Genomic DNA, 27284 nt, shown 5'->3' on the forward strand with positions numbered 1-27284 from the left:
TTCATTATAAAAAAAATCTCTTTTCTCAGACACACATATTATTTTAGGAGATGTAGACACAGATTTCTAGATGCATAATTTTCAAAGCAATAATCCATATGCATAATACATATAATTAAAATAAAATTGCAAATCAGCGCATCAAAGAAATGCGATATAATATTCCACTATCTGAATTATTCTGTGCAACTACATAGTTCGTTCGCATAATCAACGAAACTGGTCAAGGGGAAATGACGACTCCCTCCGAATTGCATGTCCGTGTCCCGAGATCGTCCCTCCGCGAAAACGACGCAGTCCATGTTATTTCAAAATATTAGCGCGGTTCGGCAAAGCCTCGGTAGTACAGCGTTCGCTCTATTACCGTGATTAGCATACGTTGACGGGCGGCTATCATCCCTCCCCTCCTTCCCCCCTCGTCCTGGATATGCTTGGCGGAGGGTGCGAGGTGAAATCAGTCGCCCATCCCATCGCGCGAACGACCTATAGAGCCGCACGACGACGAACCCGTCGAAACACCAACACTAACTCGATCCGATGGTAGGATGGGACGTTGTTGGATGGTATGTAACATATTGCGACAAGCTATGCTAAACATTATGCCGGTGACGGCGACTGATGCTGGCTAACCAACCAGCGTGGTGATATACGAGAATGTATCCTTGTATAGGATGCTCTATTCGCGTGCGTCGATGTTCTCTCGTCACATCAAGAATGGCAATTTCATATAGTACTTTGTACTCTTGTCGCATCAAGAATGGCAATTTTGCAAAGTACTTTGTACACGCCATACATTAAACGGAATCAATTTATTAATATCTAATGAAGAGTAAACGAGAAGAGTGTCATCTAAAATAAATTTCTTATATCGCACTTTGTGTGTTATAGAGATTTATAATCGTAAATTTTCATACATGCAATGGTGAAAGCAATAATAAAAATATATTTGCTCGGCATTTTTTATTTTTTTTGGTATTTTTAAAAAATATATAATTAAATTATTATTATTAATATTCTATTTGAAACTTTAGTGAATTGATTTACACATTTATTGTATTAGATATTGCTCGAAAATTTTTCAAGTAGCATCGATTAATCTGAAACTCTGTGATGGCAATTCTTTTCTCTCTGTTAATTAAATAACATTGATTCATCAGCAGAGAAGCAGCATAGCGTGAGTTTTTTCAATCCCCCAATATATATCAGGACGGATCGCACTATCGTCGATGTGATAAAGCGCTCCCGTTTAATCAGTCGGCCGATACCGTTGCGTTATTTAGCGCGGCGTGATTACGAACTTGGCAGTTTAGGGGGGACGACGCGTGGGGTACGCGAGATTCGCTGGTTATAGCCTGATTGTAGTCTGTATGTAGCCCATATAGAGAGGAACATGGCTCAGGAAGATACGTAGTAACCCGATTGGAGGGACGAACACGCTCGCTCTGTGCTCGCTGGATGGTGCGTAACATATTGCGACAAGCTATGCCAAACATTATGCCGGCGTCGGCGACTGATGCCGGCGAACCCGCTCCGTAATATTCACCGTCGCTTGTCTCTGTATGCGCCGCATGGCTCGTTTATGCGAGCATTCGCATATGATTCTCCATCTTTCTCTCTCCCACCCGCTCTCTATCTCTCTATCTCGACGGCGCGAGATGCGCGCGAGAATAATTATCACACGCGCCCGGCCGTGTCATCTCGTTTCGCACGTTGACGAGCCATTGTTGGAGCGGGTCGCGACACGCGATCCTTACGACGACCGGATGACAGCCGGCTAATAACCGACATTAATCGAGACGCCCAAACGGAGAGGTGGCTGTGTGACTATCACGCTCTTAAATGCCTCGGTAGAAGCGTGCGAAAGTGCGTAAAATTGCGATCGTTGACTGCTAATGTAAATTAATTTGCCGCATTCTTTTGACGAGTTAATTTTAATGTGGCTCAAATTTTGAAGAAAAATTTATAATTTAATTTTCCAAAACTTTCATTCTTGAAAGAATCAATTTATATAATAGTTTGTACTTACAATTAATGTATTATTGTACTATCTCTCTCTGTTTGTTACTTTATAAATATTCTATTATTCGTTGGAGAGAAATCGTTTGCAGCATACTGCATCAGCGAATAATGTAACGTAATAATATTTGGCGAATTCAAATTTTCCGAATCAGAGAATTCCGAGAGTTATTCTTGCATCTTTGGATCCGCGAATAGGGTGGAACGTAGCGCGGATATTTCTAGATAATCACGACGATGCCGGCGAGTACGAATTTGCATTCGCGTTCGATCGTTTAGCAGTGCGCGACTACGCGAATTTGCATTCGAGACGGCCCGGTAGGATTCGTCGGAAAATGGTCCGAACACCGTCGCCGCCTAAGTGCAAGGATAGCAGCAAACGACGTTACGGGGTTGACGGACTCATTACGTGGTGGTTTGCATATAGAGCGCGTCGGCCGGGCTCTCTCGTAGTCTCTATACACAGTCGAATACTCGCGCATTCGCACAAACGGATATACATATATATATACATATATATATAGAGAGAGAGAGAGAGAGAGAGAGAGAGAGAGAGAGAGAGAGAGAGAGAGAGAGAGAGAGAGAGAGAGAGAGAGAGAGAGAGAGAGAGAGAGAGAGAGAGAGAGAGAGAGAGAGAGAGAGAGAGAGAGAGAGAGAGAGAGAGAGAGAGAGAGAGAGAGAGAGAGAGAGAGAGAGAGAGAGAGAGAGAGAGAGAGAGAGAGAGAGAGAGAGAGAGAGAGAGAGAGGAGGGAGAAAGAGAGAGGAAGGAGAGGGAGAGAGTGGACGGACGAACGGACACTGACTGACTACTACACGAGTAATATGGATTTGAGGGGCGGCTGGCACAATGGTGCCACTAATGCACAACCACCCCCGTACTGCTGCGAACCCCTCCGGGCAAACTGCGTACACGGACCATTCAATATTGGCCGTGGCTCTAGCCACTGGCTTATCTACGCTTAATGGCACGACATTGGAGCGTGCCGAAGAACTATGTCGAATCATGGTCTCGTCGCGTCATCAGGGATGATGAGGTTTCCGTCATGCCAGAACATACCTGATCGATACTGACTAGCGCATTCGAGGTGCATTCAGTATAAATATACTCGCGTTCGCGATTGGCATTGCAAATTGCACCGTCCAAATTTCACCGCATAAAATAAGATTAAGAGATTTTTGCAATAGAAAATTTTAATAGTATACCGGACTAGAAAACAAAATATATTTCTCTTTTAAAACCGAATTTTAAATTCGCAAAAGCAGTTATATATTAATATCATTTTTATAATAATCTAACGTTTTAAGATAATTTTTTGTGATATTAGGACGATTTTTTAATTAAAAAACTGTAATTAAGAATCCACAATTCTTAGTAGAAAAATTACCCTCTCGTTGATAAACTGAATTAAACAAGGACGTTCGCCAAAGCGATAGCGACATCGTTAAATCCTCGACGCGCTATCTTTATTAAAATCGTACTACGGCCGTTTCTCCGGATATAGGGGTTTCACTGTATACGATCGCGTTGAAATTTGTCTACGCACTTCGACACGCACGCCGGACAAACACGTGTAAGCGGATAACGGTGCGTATGTGTGCGTCGATCACGTCATTGTACGTACCGCAACACTTTGGACTGATATCCGCGCGGCAAACATTGGTCCGGCTCCGGTATCAGCATGGCCCATTGCCCGCGAATCCGGCCAATTTCCTGCATCCTGATCTGATCGTCACTTTACGACGCGTGTACCGGTGACCAAACCCTGGCATTCTAACCGGAGCGCGTTCATCCAGCGAAATCCGACGTGGTCGCGTAACCAAACCGTCGCGTGTACGCGCCCATATCCATCGACCGTGCCCTATATTATATGTATATATATATATGCGCGTGTGTGTTATGTATCTGTGTGGGTGGGTGTGGGTGGCTATATAACGTCCGCGTTCCCCGGATTCAGCATAATCTGACTGATTGGCGGGGTAACCTGCCGGAAGGATCCTGCTGCTTGTTGTTCGACGGAGTTCGGTTTATGTGACCGCCGTTTCAACCCCTCGAATATTCATCTGCGAAAGGTAGTTTAACGCGACGCGTTCTGCTGCGGATGTAATTTTACGCGAAATAGCTCGTTTCGTAGTACTCGTATAAGATTATTTTGTACTGTTAATTGTATACGAATATATTGAAAAAAAGAGTTTTGAGAAAGAAGAAAAAGAAATTGCAGAGTATAAGTATATACTTAAAAAATAATAAAATACATATGTGTGATTTTGAAATCGAATAATATAATGTGAAATCTAGGTGGAATAAATTGCGGTTGTTTCAGCATTTGACGTAATATCGCTGACGGCGGTGTGCAAACAGACGCGAGCGCGGTTTTAGAGGCAAGTCACGAAGCCGTCGATACAATCAGTCATATACACAGAAACACATACAGAAGAGTCATTAAATCTTAAATGCAGAGGCTCTTTCTTTTTCTTTATTTCTACATTGGAAAGATAAATTTTTTTAAACAAAAACAAGCAATAGTATATTAATTGATAACTATTTTAATATATTTGAGTATGCGAATTTATAACAATCAGAAAGGAATGCTAAATATCATTATTAAATGAAATTAAGTTCTGTATCGAAAAATTCCTTCTCAAATATGTTTTGCTTGAAAGCTTTCCATCTATTAAAAGTGGAAGCGCAATGCGAGAGAGTAACACTCAAATATATAAAAAAATAGTTATCAATTAATATACATTTATATTTTGCATATAAACACAAGTACGTTGAGTGGACAAATATTTTAAAAAAGTACACATTTAATAAAATATTTATAACATTCAAATATTCTAATTAATATTGATTTTCGAAGTCTCTCTTTTAATTCCCGAATATCGTTCATAGATGGAGAACGAAACGTATTTGACAAGGATTTTTTCGATGCAGAACTCAATTTGGTTCAATAAAAACGTATTTAGTGCTCCTTTGACTGTTATGAATTCGCATTCTCAAAGCGCAATCTCTAAATTATCAGGGAGAGGTGCAATATTTTTTCGTGGAAAAATATTTCGAGCCAGGTTTGACTCTGTATCGTACAATGCATCAAAATATTAACGTCGAAACGAATAACAAAAATTTAATCATCGTTTCTCTACGACACAATTTGTCTACATTCATCCGTCCTATATTTACTCCGAGATTTCGAAATTTTTTCCTACCTTTTTCGTGCTTGCGACATCTTGTCACGTAGGTACAACCGTGAGATTTTTTTAAATCCCGGGAAAATGAAAATCTTTCTAGCTGGTACGTGTCTCCTCGCGAAACAGGAGGAGCGCGCAAGGACAAGGGGAGCTTCGGCGTGCGGTGACGATGTTGCGGGCGTTTATGAAATACGTGTTTCGCCTGGCTATTTGCAGTTTGCACCAGACATGCGGGGCGGCCATTGTATGGGAAACGGATAGAGTGGCGGCATTTGCTATTCCCGTAGCGCACGGACTACGTTCCATTGTCACATTGTGCCTGCTAATACGCTAAAAGCCTATCTGTGTTGAGATCTGCGAGTGGAATATTGCCGCGCCCGGGATTCAAGTCGGCGTAACGAGGTTACGCCGAAAGAGACAATCGCGAGTTAATGACTGCGTAATTGAACAGTGGTCGATGGGTGGGTCGAGGGACGTCGGGGTGAAGATTGACGAAGGAGATTGGTCTTGGTCCGAAGACCTCTATCAAGTCGGTTCGCAACAATCGGTTCGGCGCCAGGATAAATAGATTTAACGCAAATGTCGCTTATAAGTTTGATGAGAGAACAGGGTTTCGAAATTTTAATGATTTCGGATTTCAATGCTACGATACGTATCTATATAGTATTAAAAATTGGACTCACCGAGAGATGATTTCAGCTCCCGCTCATGCATTCTGTCGAGATCCATTTGTCTTGCGTTTGACAGAAAGCGCCCGTCCACCTGAAACCCAGTAACAGTCCACATTACTCTTTTCTCTCTCTCTCTCTCTCTGATGGAAAGAATAGACGCGTAAAATAAGCATTAAACAAATACAGCTTCATAAAGTTATGCACTTCGCATGCAGCGCCATTAATAGCGCCCGCGAGAGCAAAAGCGAAGGAATAGCGGCGCGAGAGAAGATTTTATGTCTACGGCGACACTCCATCGCGTGTCGCGAAGCGCGGCAGCGTTGCGAAATTAAATCGAACGTAAAAATATCACCGCCGCACTCACACATTTTACTTTTACATTCCCGCCTTCTCTGAATTCGCGTGTTCGCGGTATACGCGATAATACCGCAGTCAATTTCTTCGGGTAAGACGCGGTGTATAATATAATGGTTGTTCCTTCTCGCGCGTAATAGCGAGAAAATAATTCCCCGCCCGTTCGCCAACGTTTTTGCTCGTTTTGATATTGTTGTACTCATCATACGCGCCGAGAGGGAGAGCAAAAAAGAAAGGGAGAAAGAGAGATAGAGACGGTCGAGGACGTGTGCGACGTGAAAGGCGATGTAACCCTCGATTTTCGCGAGATCGCGTGCATCGTCGAACCGCAACCTGCCCCAAATTCTTCCCTCCCGAAGGAAACGACCGAGCGATCGACGCGATCGGCATCTATAATCACGGAAGAATTCGATACATACTACGACGCGTAGTCACGAAACGATATTTTTTTCTGCGACGGTTGAAAGAACCAAACAAGGAGAGAGAAAGAGAGAGAGAAAATTTCTCGACCCCTCGCATCGTCTCTTCACGGACGGACGAGCGGCTGACGAGTGGCTGCAAATTCTTTTAACGACACTCAAAGCAGCCGGAAAAACAGCCGTCAGTCGGTAGCGCGATTATGAAAATTTTCTTTAATAAATATCTCGCCCACGTGCTCGCGCTCCTTCAGCCTCGTTGCTCGCGCTCCCCGCCGCAGGAGGAATAATTATGTCGTCGCTCGTTTGCGGCGGGAGAAAGAGAGAAGTTCTGTAGCCATCCCGAGCATCAAACGAAATTATTCCGAGGAGGTAAAAATTTCACGGCTCTTAATCGCTCGTGAACGTCGTCGCTGGCGGAATGGCAGAGTCCGCGCGTTTTCATAAATATTTCATAAATAGCGTTTTGCCCCACGTTCACCGACATTGATAATGACGACGTTGTATGCGTGTTTCGCCGTATATATACGCAATGATGCGGTATAACCGGTATATATTGAGACTTACAGAAATAACAAATTGTTTAATAAATACTTTTTCGGATTATTAATTTTTTTCTTTCTAAGAGCGAACGAGATTACGTTATTATTAAAACGACTAATCTCCTCTAATAGCCGACATGAAAGGCGCTCAGGCTCACGAGAAGCAACATTTCTCTCGCGAGAAAGTCCCTCTTTTTTTCGCGATTTATCATTCCCTCGCGTATATATTAATGCTCACGTACGTCGCGAGCGAGCGAGCGCGTATTTATATACATGTCGACGAGGATATGGAAACGCGCCGGGGAGAAGGAGAGTCGTATAACGGCTCATCGGGGGCTTTTTAGGAGTCTCCGGAATATCTCGTGGATATCACTGCGGGTTTATCATGAACAATACGAGATAAAGCCGGTCGAACTGGTCGCAATAAATTCGTACCGCGCTTCCAGATATTTCATAAGGGTGGAATCCATCAATAACGGGCGAGTGTGCGTGTGCGCGATCGTCGATGACCCAAGGAACGTACGGAGGGTATGGTACATATCGTGTATATCGGTGCGGTGATCGTTATAGCACGGACGAGAGCTCGTGTGTCTCTCACAGCAATAAATAATGCGATAAAACACGAGTTTGTCAGACTATCACGGGCAACGGCAGGGACGGCAGAATATTTTGTTCGGCGAAATATTCGCTCTCGAGCCCCGACATCCCGTACTTGCGTCTTTGAAGTCGCGAAGGTAATTTCTCGGTTCTCCTCGTCAATCAACCACTGGGAGGCCACTTTACTCCAAGAAAACTCTATTATGCACGTGAGCGTGCCGTAAATTATTTATCGAGGTAAACAATGCACTCCTTAAAATCGGATTAAGCCGATAAGTTTGTCAGACGCGCACTGAAAAAAGCTTCTGCTTCCTTATCTTTTGCCTTTCTGTCTAAGGTAAACTGAGTTTTAGAGTAAACTCGCCACTCTGTGCGGAGCGATACTCCGTCGAAACTAAATTTCGATCGTAAACGAATTTTCTCAGCTTTTGCTTATCTCCTCGTCGAAGAGGTCAATTCAAGAGGCAGCCAAATGAGATTAAAGTTCGGCCAGACCTCCTCTTTTGTGCGCGCAGCATGAATGCCAATATAAAAAGGATCTTCGCAATTGTAGATTTCTTTTACTAATAAAAAAAAATTATTTAATAATTTTTATTTCTGTTTCTCGAAATGTATGAATCTTTTCTATTTTATAAATTCTTTAGATAGAAAGCATCTCGTATGTACGACGAATAAATGCAAAGTCAGCCGATTATCGCGTTGCTCGATCGACGATCTCGCATATTTAAAGAAGTCTCCGATGACTGCGCTTAAACGCTAAGAACTCGGGGAAACTTTCGGAACGGCGCGGAAAGGTTTCCCTTGTTTCACGAGGGTGGCCGATAAATTATCGTCCACCTATAACACTCTCGCTCAGCTTTCAGCCCCCTCTTTCCAGAAGTCGACTTGGAGCCCCGCGCGACTTCTGCCCCAGCAAAAGGGGTGCGTGTGCGCCGAGAAAGCATATTCATAAAACTGCTGGAGCAAAACCGCTTTATATCTCGAGCTTCTCCTTCAATCTCCCTCCCCTCTCTTTTTCTCTCGCGGATCGAGGGATAGAGCTGCCTCTGGGTTCTTCGCTCGAGGGGCGGCGGGTCGAATTTATTAGCACTAAGCCGGGAGAAACGGCCGGTGCCAATCACAAATTACGTTCAATAACCGGAATTGTAACCGACGGGCTTGGCTTAAACCGGCGATTCCGCGCGATGGCAATCGTTACCCTCGAGAGGAAGAGGAGGAGCAGAAGGGGGGAGTTATCTTACTTGGTATAAACGTTAATAATGACGAGCGCGCGCATTTTGGCTTTGACAATACGGAGAATTATTGTGCGACGACCGACGAAGGGTATAGAGGTTCACTTGGGTATGCAATGTCATTTGCTCGTGGCACGCGTTACGACTCGCCGTTACGTTTATGTCGGGACATAAAAATGCGCGGCCGGATGTGCTTCGATCGACTGCCGTATGTTTCGACGATCGACTCGAATCTCTCTGTCGACGGCTTCCGTTTCTTGCATCTCTCTACGTAGAGAGACATTTTAACGACAGTTGAGTAAAATGTGTTTTTGCGTCGGAACAGAGTGACGCTCTTGTATGTAAACTCGCAAGTAGACTCGATCTTTAGAAATATCTCTAGAACATGTCGAATGTATATTTCGTAGAGAAAATATATTTTATTAACTTATTATTATACACGCAATATTCGTTTGCGCGTGCATCAATGTCGGAGGAACGAGATGAATTACGCGAAGTTTTCCTATTTGCATCATAATCTCAAACTTGAAATTTGCAATCGCCTATGTTTTATGTCGATTTCACTATGTGTTACGGCACAACGCGCTGTACTATAAACTACAATTATGACATATAGCTTTACAAATCTTATTTGCGCAATCGCCATCAGTGAGATCGAAGGCACACGATGCAATAAGAAAACCAGTTCTGTTCGCAATAGTATTATTGGCATGTCATCATCGAGCAAGCTTAATGCAACAATTACTTGTGTTTTTAAAATTAATCATACAATTGTAATTTTTTAAAAATCTTTGCATATATTAAACATATACTTATTATTAGTATTTATAGACAACCGCATAAATAATTATAATAAAGTGATCATCCGTAAACACGACTCTCTTTCCGGAACCGAGTAACGGAGTTAGTAATTAAAGTGTTAATAAAATTTATTGACAGTTTAATAAAATTTAATAAACTGATAGATATCAATAAATTTATGAAACCATTATTCATTAAAATGTTGAAGACAAACGCATTTCTCGATTCTCGATATACGACTCGATTTGCGGAGTTTCCTGAAAAGGGAGGAGAGAGCAAAGTTTTACGATTTTTAGCTTCCGCCGATTTAACGGCAACCTTTAACGACCGTGGCTTTCGCCAACATGCTGAAGGGCCGGCTCTGCGCGTCGCGATACTAGTGCTCCCGCGTATTATCAAGTTACATCTAATCATCATAACCTCTTGTCCGACCAGCCAGCCAGCCAACGAGAGCTAGGATTGTAAAAGTTTAATATCTACCGGTTTACGATTCCGCAACGCATACACGCGTATATATATGCGACACGCGTGTATGCGTCACGCACGAGCGAATCGTAATACAATCCGCGAGATAGATCCTACGACAGTAAACGACGTAGGGCCGCAGTTTTAAGACCTCATGTGCTGAGCAATCATTATCACACACGCGTTATCATTACTGCAATTTATTATTAATATAAAATAATTATACGTAAATCGTAATATCGAAAAGTTCTCTGCCGCGCATCTAAAATGCGTGAAGAATTTTTATCACGCTGACAGCAATTAAGAAGAGCATGCAACTATAAAAAATTTGAAAAAAGTGTAAGAAAATGATTAATTTAAATAAATAAAAATTTTACATATATATAAATAGAATTATATACAATAGACAAAATTATGTGGGAAAGTTTCTTCACTTCGGATTTTCGGCAGTCGCCTCTGGCTTGTATTTGGACAGAGTGCGTACAGACGGATATGTGCGTAGACATAGTCGATGAACGCAATGCCCCGGCGAAATATCCGCGGATGTGAAACACCGCGAAATCACGGAGCATGGAACATAACCGGTTGCGAGAGCGAGGACGAGAGAAGGAGAGGGATGAACAAATCGGGGAGAGATGGAACGTGAGGGATATAAACATAGAGAGAGAGAGAGAGAGGGTGTTCGGTTAGTTTGGATTTAGTTTCGAGTTTACGTTCTCTCCCCGGGCTTCCTGAGTTAACCAACCACGTAAACGCGGCTGTTCCGGCCACCGACGGGGTTATATTCTATTACGCGATAAATATTAAACCGAGATGTATTATATGTACGATTCGCGAGGGTGGGCGGCGTATCGCTTTCCACATTACGGTGAATTTAATTACGGCACATTGCGCCGCACACGCGACCCGCGGATGAGACATCTGGTCAATGTTGAATTAATTTTTCTCATTTGTCTGTCGATTATTAACAAAGTATTCTGTATAAATTTGACGGTGGAAGGTTTCCATGGAGTTAAAAAAACGCATTCGACGATATAAAATAATTAATTGTAATATTATACAGTGTTTCGAAACTATAGGGTATCTTTTTTTCACAGATTTTTTAGCTAAATTTTATATGAAATTATAACTTTCTCTACAGACACAATAATGCACCGATGATGTAAAATAATTATCAACTATGTATTAAATTTCAACAATAATTTCGAAATCAAGCACTTTTATTCTCGGTATTTTTGCACGTGATTTGCGTTTGAATTTCACGGATTCGGAGTAAAATTGGAAGTCGCGACTACTTCAATGGCGTTACAGTCCAACTTAGAAGTTACTCGAAATGCTCGAGACGCGCTCATTAAAATTTAACGCACTACACACAAGCGTTTTTGAAATTTTGCTTACAACGGTTTCTCCTGCAAAATAAACAGAAGATGGCACATAATTGCGCCGTTGCCGCGACTCGTTTTCGCTGATGCGACATTATTTGAAAGGTTCTCCAGGCCCGAGGACACTTCGTCTCCGGGCGAGGAAAAAGAAGGAAGATGAAGGGCGAAGGGCCCCACGAGGACTCCCGCGCTTGTATCTGTACTCTCATCAAAGAAGATCCATTTCTTTTTCTCTTCCCTTTTTTTCTTTTTTTTTCTTTTCTTTTTTTCGCCGGGCGACTCATCGTGCTTGTATCGAATGTGTCAGGTTTCCAGGCAACTGGGCGCCTCTCTTCTGCACGTAATAAAGAGGGCAAACAAGGAGGTACGTGACCTCGTATGGGCAAAAGCCCAAAAGGAAAAGGTGTAAGATTACGCCCTTATCGGCAGTTCCTACACGCTCTCTGCCGGCGACTTTGGGTTATTTGTCCCATGTCGTGTCTTCGATTGCTCTTCGGTACTGCCCCCCATTTGACCTAATTTCCCCTCAATTTGGCCCTAAATAAATGAGCAGGCAAACATTAAATGAATCAAGACATTTATTTGGTCACGAAAAAGAATTTCGTGTCATTAGTCCAGTAGTCTGACATGTATACGTCGGGCCCTTTGCCCTTTATCTCTTCTTTATTTTGTCACGATATACGCTCGAACCCCCTAAAATAGAAGCGCTGTTCCGTGTCACGTATTCTCTTTATCTAAATCGTACATAATACGTATGTATATACGTATGTATATACGTATACATATAGTCCTCGATGCCTTATAAAACTTATTTATTACGTTCACAAAATGTGACACGTTAACTTTCGTATCGCGTGACTATTTTAATATTAGTGCAATACGCCATCGCGCTTTAAGGAGCACGGCGACAGCTACTTTTACTTTACATTTCGCCTCCCCCCCGTTCATACGAAAGAAGTGCGCTCTTCGCCGATGAAGAACCGTAGAAGAAGATTCTTTCAGCAAAGTGATACGACTCGCTTTGCATCCGAATGCTCGCGCCAGTACGTACCATTACCGAAAGAATAGCCGAGACACTGAGGGGAGAAAGAGAAGCGTGCACGATGAGGAGACAGGGGGAGAGAATAGAAAAAGACCGCGGCTAAAGGGACAGAATGCTAAAGAAGAGGAGAAAAATCGGTGCCGTCGATTTGCACTCGCGGCATGGGATCGTCATTAGTTCGAGCTATTTGCATGGAGAGGAAGCGTGGTTTGAGTTTCCGGAGTTCGCGGAGTTTAACATATTCCGTCGGGTTTCTCGATTGCGTCGAAAGAACGACGACGTCGTAAAACGACGATTCTTTCTCTCGTGTTCGATTAACGTCGAAAATGTATGATCGGACATGTATCAAAAATTCACTTCAAGAAATCCTTTCCGGCGAATCCGTGAATTCCGAACTAGACAGACTCTCCTCGATTCGGTTATCGTTCGAGGACCGTCGAGTCCCCAGAGAGATCCCACTCGAGACTGTTTGTGAGCCAAAATACGTCTGAAACTCGACAAATATCGCGTTACCAATTTCACGATTCCTTTTCATCCCCTTGGCTGGTTTCTCGAAAGAAAGAGCGCGCGTTTTAGGTCGCGAAATATTGACCTAGTGAAGCCGACCCTCGGTTGCCTCTTCGCGTATCATCCCCTCGTTCATTATTTACACCCTCGTGAGACGCGATGAGCCGAGTATGTGAAGCGGTGCGACTCTTGTTAAAGGAATAAGCGGGGACCGCGCAACGCACTTAATTCTCCTTGTCTTTTCAGCTTCTTTTCAACCCCGAACTAGTGGGCTACTAGGCTGCCGAACATTCTGACGAGGAAGCATTATCGGACGCGTCGAGTAATTGCCCGACGATTTTATTCAATTATAAAGAGTGCATGCACGAACAAATGGAGATGTATGATACAAGAATTTAATTGCGATTCCCTCTAGTTTTACGTGAGTTGTTAAACAATGAACTGTACAATATTAAGATTAAAATCAAAATTATATATGACCACGTAATATCTTTAAAAATTAATTACGAAAATTCTGTAGACTTTCAATTGCTTATAACTCAAAAACAATCGTTTTGGAACTGACATTTTCGTTAAAGAACAATCGGCACTAAATTTGTCAACGAATCCGCCGTTCAAAAGAAATATAGGTAAAATCTGTGTATACATCGCGTTGGGATTTAATATAAAAAACAACCGGGGGAAAGAAAGAAATCCACTCCAATGTATGTGTAGCCAAATACGTGTTCCATGGAGAGAATTCGATTTATCGCATATCGACCTTTCGCTTCCAACTATAGTACCTGCGGGTGATATACGTCTCGGAGTGGATTTCCCGCAAAAACGCGAGGCACAAAGCATGATCGTGGCCTCGTAGCCGGGATCACCGCCTACTGCGGAATTTTGCGCGGGGAACAGCATATTTTTTCCTCTCTTCCCAGGGCCAGAAAAGAGGGGGGTAGTCACCCGCCACCCGCGGCGAAGTGACTCCGCGGCGCGCGTAGTTGGACTAATTTAAATATCAGTTCGGCAAGGGCGGCTTGTAAATCTATCAGCCGTGTACAAATTTATGGGCAAGGCGCGTATGGATGTTTTATTTAGTAGCTCTCGCATCTCGCGCGCGCACTCGGAGTTTGGGTTAGGCACCCGTGTATATAAGGTGCTTCATGAATAAAATATCACCGCTAATGCCCGGAGGCCCGGGCGACGCGTTTTTCTCCCCGAAGATACGTCGTCGCGAGAGAGAAAGAACGCGCGCGCGCTGGCCCGAATAAAAAAAAAAAAAAAAAGAAAAAAATATGAATACCGGCACGTTGCATTTGGGAAAACGCTCGTAAATAATCGGGCGAGAAAATATTTCGATCCCGGTACTCTCTTGTTCCTCTCTATCGATTTTCGCATTTTCTATTTTCGCGGTTCACGCGGCTCAATCCAAATGTCATTTGTATCGCGTTTGGTGGAAATCCGAACGTAATCTTCTCGCGAAAGCTCTTATCAGCTATACACATTTATAAATAAATCGACGTAGTCGCACGAATTGTGTCTCAAATTCGTGTGTTCGAAAATATACTGTTGATATTCATACTTGAATAAATTATTGAAAGGAAAATTATCATAATTTATTTTTAAAATAACGACAAAAGAAAGTGTTATTCGAGATATTATATAAATAATGAACGCACGCTTTTACGGCTTCATCTCGGAGGTAACAAAATTCTCGGAGCGTGAGAAGCAGCGCGTGTATTCCTAATTAAAGCAGCACTATAAAATTAGTTTGAAACTGCGAGGAATGAGGGAAACGCGTTGGATCGGCTTTTAACGAGTTTCCGCGTCCGAGATCTGCGTTTTATTATTTCTGCCGTGGCGCAGTTAAGTAATAGTGGTCCCTCGCGATTCGAGGGCATCATCCTTCAACAGGAAGTCAAACGAACGGATACGGGATGCTATTTGCATTCGCGGTTGTAAAAAAGACGAAAAGCGATCAGCTCTCTCTCTGTCTCTCCATCTCCGCTGTTGCAATAATAAAGGCAGCCCGCAGGATAAATCGACCCTTCTATACTATCGTCCTCGTCTCGCCCCTTTCAAGAAAACGCTACGGAGGAGAAACGAGGGCGACGAGCTTATGCTGCGAATAAAGCTCGAGGAAAAGTATCGGATCGGGCTCGTAGAAAAGGATCGCCGCGTATGCGAACTTTTATTTTCGCGGCTTCGGGAAATTTTCCGTCGTCTCCCCGGAGGGCCGGCTTTATCTTTACAGTCGGCCATCCGGTGTGTGGCACCCTTAAGCGGGCTAATTTCCTCTTCACATTCGATTTTCACGGGCGGTACTCAACGTCCTACGATCCGCAATAAGTTGTTGCGGCCGCGTTTACGGTCCTTCGCGTTCTTCCTAACGCGCGCACTTTCATCGCGCGTATAATATTTATCTCGCGTTATCACTTACTGCCGGTTTTAAGGTGAGGAACGAAAGACGTGAGCAAGGGCGATAGATGGTCTAAGGAATCGTCGAATATACGAGACGTCGTTTTCAGCGCAGCTATATACGTGTTCTTTATCCAATATTGTTCTCTCCCTTTTTTGGGTGTGTAAAGTTGGAACCCCTATGTTATGCTATCATAGTTCTGTTAAGAGTTCTGAGTTATTTAGAACCATAGGAAGAGTTCTTGATAATTTTTAGAAATAGTTCCGGTCATTACGATAACGAAAAGTTTCAAAAAATAGGGCTGCCAAAACTTCACATTTTTTTACACATCGAGTTCTAATAGTTTTGAGCAGAGTTTTAAGGTTCTTTTAAATAGTTATATAGTTCCCCTGATTATTTCTTGAAAAAGTTCTGCAATTTTTAGATAAAAAAACGTACCTTCAATATCGAAGATATTTCTAAAATATCAAGTTCTCGTGAAAAACGTTAGAGTTCGTGATTTTCTAAATGTTTCGTAAAAGTGTATTAATTTTAAAAAATCAATCTCTTCGAAACTATATAATAGATAGAGCCATGCGGTTTTCACTTTTTTTCTTGTCTTATCAAGTACGATTTAGAACTCTAACGTCTTTCCCCAGAACTTGATATTTTAAAAATATCTTTGATATTGAAAGTATGTTTTTTTAATCTCTATAAAAATTGCAAAACTCTTTCAAAAAATAATCAGGAACTATGTAAAAATTGCAGAACTCTTTCAAAAAATAATCAGGAACTATACATATAACTATTTAAAAGAACCTTAAAACTCTGCTCAAAACTATTGAAACTCGATGTGTAAAAAAATGTGAAGTTGGCACCCCTATTTTTTGAAACTGATTTTCGTTATCGTAATGACCGGAACTATTTCTAAAAATTATCAATAACTCTTCCTATGGTTCTAAATAACTCAGAACTCTTAACAGTACTATGATAGCATAACATAAGGGTGCCAACTTCACACACCCTCCTTTTTTCCCTCTCTCTTTTAATTTTTTTCCTCTCGTCGAACATTATATTATTTAGTAAAATTAAATTTATTGTAAATTCCCGACTTTATCTTCCATTCTTTCAGAGTTCATCTCCATTTTTCATGCAATTTCCACTTTGAATTTTTCTCGTCTCGTTAAGAGCGGCAGATCAAAAATAGCGGTGAATTTACGACGTTGATTATGCAATTTATCTCGGTGGCGCGCGAAGAAACGCCACGCGTGCCCGATGAATGCTCGAAAGTGCACGCGTGCGCTATTGTAAGCGCGCGTACTTTACATAACAGTAAACTTTACAGTATGCGCTAACCGCCGTCGCACATGAGACTCGTTACCACGCCTAAGTTTGAGCAATGAACGGAAAACACATCGAGGCGCGGCTAACGATCCTAGAGGCCGACGATGCTAAAGATATAAAATACAAGAAAAATCAGAAATAAAGACAGATGTTAAAGGGAAAGAAACGGCGCGCGATATATCGAATTAAAGCTTTTTTTCTTCGTCTCTCGTAAAATTGCGAGAGATGAATTTAAGAAGTCTTAACTCACAATATCGTTGCGGAAAAACTCAAACGCACCGACTTCCGTTTTATCGTACCCCTGCGTTTTATATCGGTCGCGGTTGCTCCTTCCTCCGTCCTCGTACCCCCTTTACGATTCTTCCCCGCCTTTTAAAGAACGATAGCCGAACAGCTGGTTGTGACTGACGGGGGAGGGAGAGGGCGTCGTATCGCTGCGGCACGGGAAATAAATATCACAAAAATATGCCGAATAAATGCAAACAATTCGAGGCAGGTTTTCAGAGTCAGAAGGGTTTGCTCTTGCTCTCGTCACAGGATCGTGAAAGAACACCCTCTACGAAGCGTCGCCTCTTATACTCCACACGGTTATTATTTTCTGTTTTATTGCTTTCTCTGCATGTGCCACGCATCTCCGTCGTCTTCCTACTGCAGGCACACACATGCATGAAACTGGCGCACAAGTGCGCAGACATGTATAATGTCATCGTAAAAGCTTTTTTATATCGATCCTTAAAAAAAAAAAGAAAAAAAAAGAAACGATCGTTATTTGCAAATTCGGGAAAAGCGCCACTAAAGAACTACGGGGAAAAATTATCAGTGCAACGCTTACATACACACGCGCATGTCCAATCAGCGGCGCTCTCGCGCGCAATTAGGTCAGACGGATCGTTAAACGAGTCCGTGTATCTATACGAAGCGACCGTAAATTCGGCTCCCAATAGTGTTCCTGGCGATCGCTCTAATTACTCGAATTTCCGATCCCAATGGCCATTCAATGTTTTCGTGAAAAAGTTAAAAAATCGATTGGAGCAGAGTAGCGATCGTATACGTGGGAGAGAACGACTCTCCAATTCCCGTGAGTATTTTATGGCGCGCGGACGGAGTTTTGAAGGTGATTTCGAACGGCTAAGTGCCATTCCGTGGAGTGCATGGAACTGTGTGTCTAATAAAATGCATCCTACCTGTCTCACTCGATATATACATGTTTCGCGTATAAATGAATCTTCGCTGACAGAAATATTGCTCTCAATTTTCACAATAATCATTTGATGCAAAATCAAATTTTTCCATAAGAGAAATACTTAAAATCAAATAACCGAGATTAAAGTAAAGTCGACGAAGCGATGACGTTTGCGAAAAATCGCGATCACGCTCGACGACCCGTCTTACTTACCGGGTATAACGCGGAAGCCGATCGAAGTTTACGCAAGCGAGAATAACGGAAGGGCGAATTGTCGAGCTCCGATAATGCTCTGGGTGCCGTATAAGATCCAGTGTACGAAGAAGTGGCAGCGAGAGAAAGAGAGAGAGTTCGCCAAGCAGCCGTACGTTTTGCGGGCTGAGTCAGCGTAAGAATAAAACGGATTTGCCATCAAGGCGTTAGTACCAGCATTAAATAAAGAAATATAGCTCCACGGCTTTCGCGTCCACTATGGCACATCTCCCGGGTTGAGAAGAGTCAGTTGTGCTCTCTCTCTCTCTCTCTCTCTTTCTCTAAGCATTCGTGCGTTAACACTAAACTATATTACAACCGCAACGTGCCGAACAACGCGCACCGCCGTTTCGCAGACACATAGACACCGCCAAGTAGAGGTGCCATGACGGATGCCTTTACGAGGCCGTGATTTATTTTATTATTGGCGGTCGTGCGCTCGCGAGGACGCGCGAGGGCGTTATAATCCTCGACTGGGAAATGAAGCGATTTACGAAGAGAGCACCTCCTCTCTCGCGCGCAACAAAAATTCGATCGAACTATGCTCCGACTCTCCGTTCGGCTTTATAGATCGCGCCGTTTCGCTCTCGCGTTTACGGTCGCGAATCGAAATTACTCTTCTCGTAAAAGCACCCCCGCTCGAGAACGAAGCGCGGATATATCAGGCCCTGCGTTCTTTCGGGAAAAAGGGCGCGGATATCGCGAGTCATAACCGACAGCTTTTTGTCGTTTGCTTTAAAACGAAGTAACAGTTTCGCCCGAATCGCCCTGAGCGTGCTTCTCCGCTCGTTGCTTGTTTATAAAACGCGCGCCCTGGTTCTTAACTGTATCCATTTGCGAGGATCCGATCGGCGTTTTACCGTTTACTACGACTTGAAAATTTCTACGACGAAGGGAGAAGCGAGAGAGTCTCGCGCGTCGTTGAGATAAATTAAAAACTCTTCGCGCAACTTTGAACGATCGATGGCACACACCCCAGGGAGGCATAAAAAACCATGGAGGCAAAAGGAATTGGCAGAGAGATGAAGTAAGAAAGATAGCAAAGGTTGGATAAAAATAAACTGCGCATATCGTCTTCAAAGTTCACAAAGAGACTTGATATGCAATATAAATTATCATAAGAGAAACGGTCCACGCTTATAAATTAAAGGAACGTACATTTTAGCTTTTTCAATGATTTTTTTTGTATCTGAAAAGTTTATTTAAAAAATATCAAAGATTCTTTTTTTCTTAATAGATATGCCGTGATGCTTAAGAGCGATTCTCATTACGAAGATTGAACGAACACGGACAATGAGTATTAAATCGGAGTGTAAGCACGAAAAAAATCAAGGCATGAAAGTGTAAAAGATGACGAGAGAGAATAGAAAGGGAATGCCCGAATATAAGACGAGGAGCAATCGAGTCGTTTTCGCACCGGCGTCGATTCGACCGATGAAAGAAAGTCGGGAAGGCTAAGAGGAGAGACTCGCATTTAGATGTTGGCGGGGACGGGGGAGAAGAGAGAGTGTTAGTGACGCTGATGGTAGAGAGGGGTTGGATGGAGGTGCGTGAGCATCCTGGCCGCGATCCTTTCGAGATCCTTCGGTTCCTCGTTTTAATTTTCTTCGCGGCTTGATTTCACTCTCATCCCCCCAGTCTCGACGCCAAGCCGAAGCCACCAACCCCGAGTCGCCGCGGAGGTTTCTGACTGTAACCGAACCCCACCCCAGTGTCGTCTCTCAAGAAGTGTAAAGTCTCGGCACCCTCGGCTTAAAAAATTGATCCGATATCTCGCCGCGTTGGCCCCGCAATCCCGCGGGAACTGAAAGGGACAATGCCGTGAGACGAAATACGAGGGAGGAGAGAAGGGAAGGTCTTGAACGAGAAAAGGAAAAAGAGAGAGAAACAGGAGTCGCGAGATAAAAAAGGGGAACGCGCGGGAAGGGTACCAGCGAGAAGACTGCGAGGGATGGTCCTGCAGTGATTATATCCGACAACCAACCCCGAAAAACTTTGGGACACCTCGTTTTTCCCTATACCACCCTCCCCCCTCCCTGCCTGTCATATCGTCAGTCTTCCATCAGGATACGAATAAAAATGCTTTAAGCAATCCCTCTTCTTGGACGCGACTCTTATATTTATCACGAGATGATGTTCTTTTGACCGAGAAGTATGGAGTATTCAGGTTCTTACAACACGGTGTGATTCTTCAAGAAATAATATTCTTACAAGCAAAAAGATTTATGATAAATTTTGTAGAAAAATGCATAATTGTATAAACTTAATATTTAAAACCTTTTTTGAAACATATAAAATATATCATGCATCAATTAATAAATTAAAAATTGAGGTGAAAAAAATATTAATTAATGTGAAAAATGTAAAAATATGTTTAACAGATAGAATAACGTGATTAAAAAAAAAAGTATTACTTATTTAGCAGACTTGGTATGTCGATCCGGAGCCACGAAAATTGTACGGGTTATTAAAATCTGTGCGGTATTCCTGCAATCTATGGCGCAAAGAAGCGAGGAAGGGTTAAACATCGACGATATCCGGATGATATTATGGATAGTAACGTTAATATCAGCAATATTCGGCAGAGTTACGATCGAGTCTCCAAGTCGCGCGAGACGAGCTCTTCCTCGAACTTAGCTCCGGAGGACATTATGCAATATCCTATACTCTACTCGAAAGTTCCCGACTATCGACGACGACGTCCACCGCTATACATCGTCGACATCGTCTCATCCGGCTCCGGATCCACCTTAAGTGCTCTCCAGCAGGAGCTGAAACCCGAAGTCGAGTCCCCGGAACGCGAGCCGGCACGATATCGTCCGAATTTCCGTTCAACAAGACGGCGTCGTCGTCGACGAGCATCCCGACGGTACTCAGGTCATGCTCCACGATGGCTTAACGTTGTACGAGAGGAGGACATCGTTGTCGGTCCTTTCCCCGTTCCGCACTTTAATGCCGTTCGGAGGCGAGGACCCGGCTAGACGGACAAGGAGGATTTCGCGCGGAGACGAGAAAGGGACGCGCATTAAAGGAACTCGACACGGTGCGGCGTCGTACTCGAGGCACTTGGGTCGGTAACCCCCTAGCCGATACTAACCTAACCCAAGGCAGCAATATCGCCGTCGTCTAGATTGTCGTCGACCCGTAAGTTACGTTCGCGTAAGAATGTCGCTTGTAAAACGGCGGAGAGAGACAAAACTTTGCTATTCCACATTTCGCGGGAGAAATGGGAATTCGCGAGTACCGCGATACGGGATATGTACGCGGACGAAAACACCCGCGAGATGGAAAGGAGGGAAGAGGTCTTTTTCTCTCTCTCTCTCTCTCTCTCTCTCTCTCTCTCTTTTCCATTCTTTAGCGGGTGGTCGTTCCCCGGACGGTACCACGATATCCGGGAGAGACTGGGAAATTAAAATAGAGCCCGCGGAAAGAAGTTGCGAAAGAGAGCTGTTCTCTGTGTGTTCTCGAAATTTTATTGCGTCGCGCGGCGACGTCGAGCGACGACGCGGGAGAGATTTTTGACCCAAATATCAGAGGTGAGAGAGAAAGAGACACTGGCCGCGCGTTGGCAAGATCAAATTTCTCTTGTCTCGAAAAATAGCTCGTGGAAAATCCATAATACCGCGTATACAGATGACGCTTCAATTTCTTATTGCCGGAAGAGCGGACGATTGACCCTATTTCCGCGCAATACAATCTCAGGAAGGAGTTTAGTTTTCCATCCGATCTTTTTCAGCTCGATAAAAATTCGACGATGCTCTCGATATATAAACAACAGAATTTCATCTATATAGAATTGATTTGAATCGCATGAATAATTTATGCAAAATTTTATACAAGTCGCGTCAACATATTGTCTCGATAAAATGCAAATGCGACGTTAAATAAATTGATATTTATTATAAAAAGTATAATATAGTCGCGCGCTGAGTGATTGTTAGACGTGGTGTGTATCAGATGCGCTCTCTCTATACTCATACAAGTGTCGCTCTGTCATATAATGCAATGCGCAACCCATTTGTCGCAATTTAATACAAAGGATCCATACATCACAAGCGTGACCTCCGCTATTCAAACTAAGAAGGTGCACAGAGTGCGAAATTTATTATCCCGTTCCAAGTATTCGCAGAGAACTTTCAAAGACGTCTCTCGTAACAACAAATTTTATCACTAGCGTTAGCACAAGCGAGTTTCAATTTGCGCGAATCTAATCTCCCAATGTTGAACATTATGCAAGCTAATTACCTCTAACGAGACGTGAATGCTGAAGGCAATAAAGTACTTGGGTTAATTACAAGTATAGAAGTTTATGAGTGGAACGCGAGTCGAGCGAGAGGAGAGCGCGTGCGAGAAACGTTCGAATGAAAATTTCCCGGTGAATGAGCCAGATAACGTGTGAACGAGACTTCGAACGTGAAAAGTTATCAGCGCTCTAATGGACAAAGATATCGATAAAGGATATATAAAGAGGTTGTTAAGTTTCTTTTTGTATCTCTCTTTTTCTCTCTGTCTTCATTCTCTTTACTCAATTTATTTTCTTTACTCCATGAGGTTTTATTGCAGAGCAAAATAAATTGTCTATCTATTCATCTATTTATTTATCTATCTTTCTGCCGTGATGAAGCGTCACAAGATAGAGAGAATGGAAGGTTTCGAAAATTTCTCTGGTTAATCGAATTCTGCGTGCACGAGAGAGCGAAGATGAACGAAGATGAGAGCGAAAGATAGCCGGGAGAAAGACGACAAGCGACTAGCGCCACTTGGGCAAATACACTCGCCTTAACTCTTACTTAGCGCCTTATTTCCATACGATTGCAAAACCTGACGAACGCAGGCGCTTTTATCCTGATGGGTGGGCGTGTACATACGTGTTGCACGTCGCGTCGTAAGTCAGGCATAAACATCGGCGATTTGCTCGGAGATTTCGCGATTTTCAAACACTACGGACCTTTCCTCCGTCTCTCTCTCTTTTTCTCTCTCCTCGTCGTATGCAGTCCCGTTTACCCGTTTCGCATAATGGCGCGTATAATAAATCACTATGACGGCCTAACGTGCGCGTGCAATTATAGAAATATTTTTATTTAATCGTAATTATCCGCCCGCCTACTCGTCGACGATGTTGCAACGCGCGCTTCCAAGGCAATCGCGTACCTCCTAGTTCGAGCGTTGATCCAACTCGATCGCGAGCTGTAAGGTCATCACCGTCATCGATTGCTTTATAAGCGCAACGAACCGTATCGGCCATTTATCTTCTTTGCGTGCATAATCCGCTCGGTATGAAGGACAGAAATTGCTCTTCAGACGGACGAAAGTAAAAAATACGAAATGTCGCGTTTGAGTTACGTTAGTAATAAAATACATAAATAGGTTAATTAATTGACTTGTTATCTGAATAAATTCACATACACGAACGATATAATGCATATTTGCTAGATAGATATTTGAGAAGAGACATATTGAACCGACGTTAAAGTCGTCATCCGGGTCCTGCAAGCAGCTTAAGATGATTCTGTAAAATACGATCTACATCGGACGGGCAAGGAGATCTAATTAAGCGAGTATCCTGAAAACGCCATCCCGCCCTCGTACTCTGCACGCGGCAACAATGCCTTATTATATCAAGCCAATGAAATGGCGCGGACATAAAAAGAAAAGCATAATTACTGTATAGGGGTTGCCATGGAACGACCCCTGCGTTACAGTACACCAGAAGTGCCCCACGGGACACCGCACCGCACCGGCGGGATCGGGGAGGGATAGAATGCAGGCGGACGACTCTACCAATAAGAAAAATCGTTTAATTTAATAACCCATCAAAAATATTTTCATCGCTCGCTGGCGGGCGAGTGCGGAAGGAAAAACGGACTTATCAACGAATAGGAAGGGGGAGAGAGAGAGAGGAGAAGGGAAGTCCGTCCGGTTAATGCAAGCTGCCTTAAGCTCTTAACGACGGCCAATTATTTCCGTTAAGACGACCACTCGACGAGAATAGCTGCTAACGAGACTTCCGTGACGTTATTGCTTCGTCTTGAACGATAAATCCGCGGTGACGAAGAAAACGAGGAAAGTCGAGATAGTATTTACATAGCCACGGAATAAAGATGCATGAATTATACGTGACAGGCTGAGATATGCGTCTTGGAACATCGCAATGCTCGAGAGAACGGTGGAATCGATAATAGGAATGCGGATAATTCCATCTGGACGAGAAGATCGGAATCTCGAGAAGAGGAGTAAGAATCGCGCGTTTTATCGCTCGAATCACGTGCATCTCAATCGGTAGGATACCTCAAGGTGCCAATTAACTTCAAAATTAATTACCATTCCACGAGTGGCTCAATTAAAACGGCACAATGAGATAAGGACGAGGCTGGAGGGCGACGAAATCGATGACGCGGACGTGGTTAAAATCGCGGTACGAGAAAAGTCGGAAAAATAAAAAAAAGAGAAAAAAATCCTTAGAATCCAAAGCACGATTAATGAGCAGATTTAGAATTTTTCTCGCGGTCTGGTGATAAGGGGTCGGGCCGACGCTTTTAAAATCCGAAATAATCCTTGTAATTATCAAATCCCGGCGTAGCTCTCTATAGAGAGAGCATCCTTGAAAAGATCCTGACTCCTCATTACCCAGCACCGTCGCGCGGCATCAAAAGGATTTCTCTTTCTTACTCGCTTTTCTCGCGCCCTCTTCTCCCTGTCTCCTCTGTCCTCTCTGTATGGTCTGCAGAAAAGAAAGTCGTAAAAGGACCGCGGAGATAAACGCGAGCGACAAATTGCGACAGGCCCGCGGAAACGGACGTCGCGACGATTATGACGACGACGACGGTGAAGGAGCGACGCTAAACGTCGCGCTAAGACGGCGAAAAATATACGAGAAAGAGTTAGTAGTAACGAGGCGCTATCAGGACGAACGGCCCTCTTGCAGACTTTCGGACGAGTTTTGATGCGCAGCGCGGCACGATGAATATAAGGGCGGACGGAAACGTTAATTACTGAAGTTTACTAGTTCCCGGAGGCAAGAGAGAGCGAATTAGTATGCTAATTTTTCCCGCCGCGTCCGTCTCCTCATAAGTCCGCCGACGGACTTTTACGATTTCTGATGATTTTATGGAGCGTCTCGTGCCGACCCGTCTCCATTTCATAAATGCGAGTGACGTAAATAGCTCTGGACATTCATTGCGGACGCTTCATCAAACGAAAAATAATAAGCGACAAAACTGGCCTATTTTATTTTATTTTATCAATATATTACTTCAAAATAAAAAATACATTTCTTCGATTTAAAATATCTTCAGAAAGAGACAAATAAAAATTCTTCACATATATTTTATCGATCAATCAGGGATGAAACGATATACATGAATATTAACGCAAAATGACCAAATACAAGCGACTCCACTGAATTAACGATCGACACAATATCGCGTCGAATGAATAGCAAGGAGTAAATGCAATATATACACAGACCGACTGGCGACTTCTCTCATCTCCAGCTCTCGCTTTTTAGACCGACTCGTCCATCCCCCCTTCGGCAGACGCTATCTATTGTTTCTGCCGTACACCCGCATATCCAGCGCGATATATCTTTTCGACCCTCTTATTGCTGGGGGTAGTTTGTCATGTTAATTTCGCGAGACTCTCGCGCGCGAGGGTGGCCGAGCGGGGCTTTTAACGCACTGCCACCGTCCTGACGCGGCAGCGGCGGCGGCGTCGCTACCTCCCTCATCTCCTCCCGCACTCTTCGCGTCCGCAGCCCTTCGTCCAAGCCGCTCAGCCGCCGCAGCGAGATGCAAATCTGCCCGACGCCGATGAAAGGGTTAACTGAACTGCCGGCCATTAATATGCTAATAGTTTTCGAGTCTCGCGATTCCGGCTTATGAGAGTGATTATCGTCGCGTAATGACCCAGAAACGCTTTTTCCGGGAGGGTACTCTTCTCCCTCACCCCCCTGCCCTTCCTACGAAAGCGCGTGCAGTTAGTCTATATATCGCTCGCTATTACGCGGTTTTCCAATGCGATGGTTTATGACCCGCTGCGAATCACGGCGACGCGTCGATTACCATTCACGGATATTTCATGTATAGAATAATGTCAAGTAAGCCTTCTCTCTCTCTTTCGAAAGGATCTCAATTAGAATTAATCTCGTATCCGTCACGTGTTTTGTTAACGGATCAAATATTTTCATATTACTTACGATCTGGGGCACGCTGTCAACTGACCACCATTACGCTAAAGACAGATGCGGGTAGCGATAAAGATCCATTGAGCATTGGACACGTAATCGTAAGCGCGCGCGATGCTATATATACATTACAATGGCGCAATTTCGAACGTAACAAAATAACTATCTAGAAAGACGATCGTCCCCCTCTTAATACGAGAGCGACCATATTGCTGCACCCGGTGACTGACCTCGTTATCGCGGGAGCCTATGAAATTTTTCACGATTAAAAAAAAATTGCTCCTCGCAAAAGTCCTCCCTCTCCTCTTTATCGCGTGAAAACGCGAGAGGCGCTTTAACATCCGGTCGTAAAAAAAAGGGCGCCGCGGACGATCGGTGGCGCCTTTTAACGCGCGGTAAAACGTAAAACTCAACAACGTGTTCACCGCGGCTCTGCAAAATATCCACATCGGCTAGCGGAGAGACCGATACGTGATCTCGTTACAGCGGCTGAAAAAGCTCCGCCATCGGCGAACCTTGCAATTCCGTCAACGGCGATGTCCCCGAGGGTGAAAAAATCCTTTCCCCGAGAGTTTAAGCCTCCCTCTTTCTCTCTCTCTCTCTCTTTTTTTTTCCATACGCGTAGATCGCGCGAAAGCGCTTTATACTCGACCGATGAGGCCGATCTCCGAGAGGGTGTCGATCTTGAAAACTCGTAAAGCCGAATGAGATTCACGCTCTAATCCGACGGAT

The 27284-nt window shown here is 43.6% G+C and overlaps 1 protein-coding gene across 1 annotated transcript in view; it reads right to left on the reverse strand.

Annotated features, from left to right (window-relative positions):
- The window catches only part of LOC145937004 (uncharacterized), a 338257-nt gene that overhangs the window by 116793 nt on the left and 194180 nt on the right, over nt 1–27284 (reverse strand). The window contains exon 15 of the mRNA XM_083039730.1: nt 5886–5964. The gene's annotated coding sequence lies outside the window, so the exon portion shown is untranslated. The remainder of the gene's footprint in view (nt 1–5885; nt 5965–27284) is intronic.

The sequence above is a fragment of the Prenolepis imparis genome, unplaced genomic scaffold, assembly GCF_030444845.1.
Source record: "Prenolepis imparis isolate NDT839.2.m4 unplaced genomic scaffold, iyPreImpa1.0 SCAF_6, whole genome shotgun sequence".
In the NCBI taxonomy this organism is placed as follows: domain Eukaryota; kingdom Metazoa; phylum Arthropoda; class Insecta; order Hymenoptera; family Formicidae; genus Prenolepis; species Prenolepis imparis.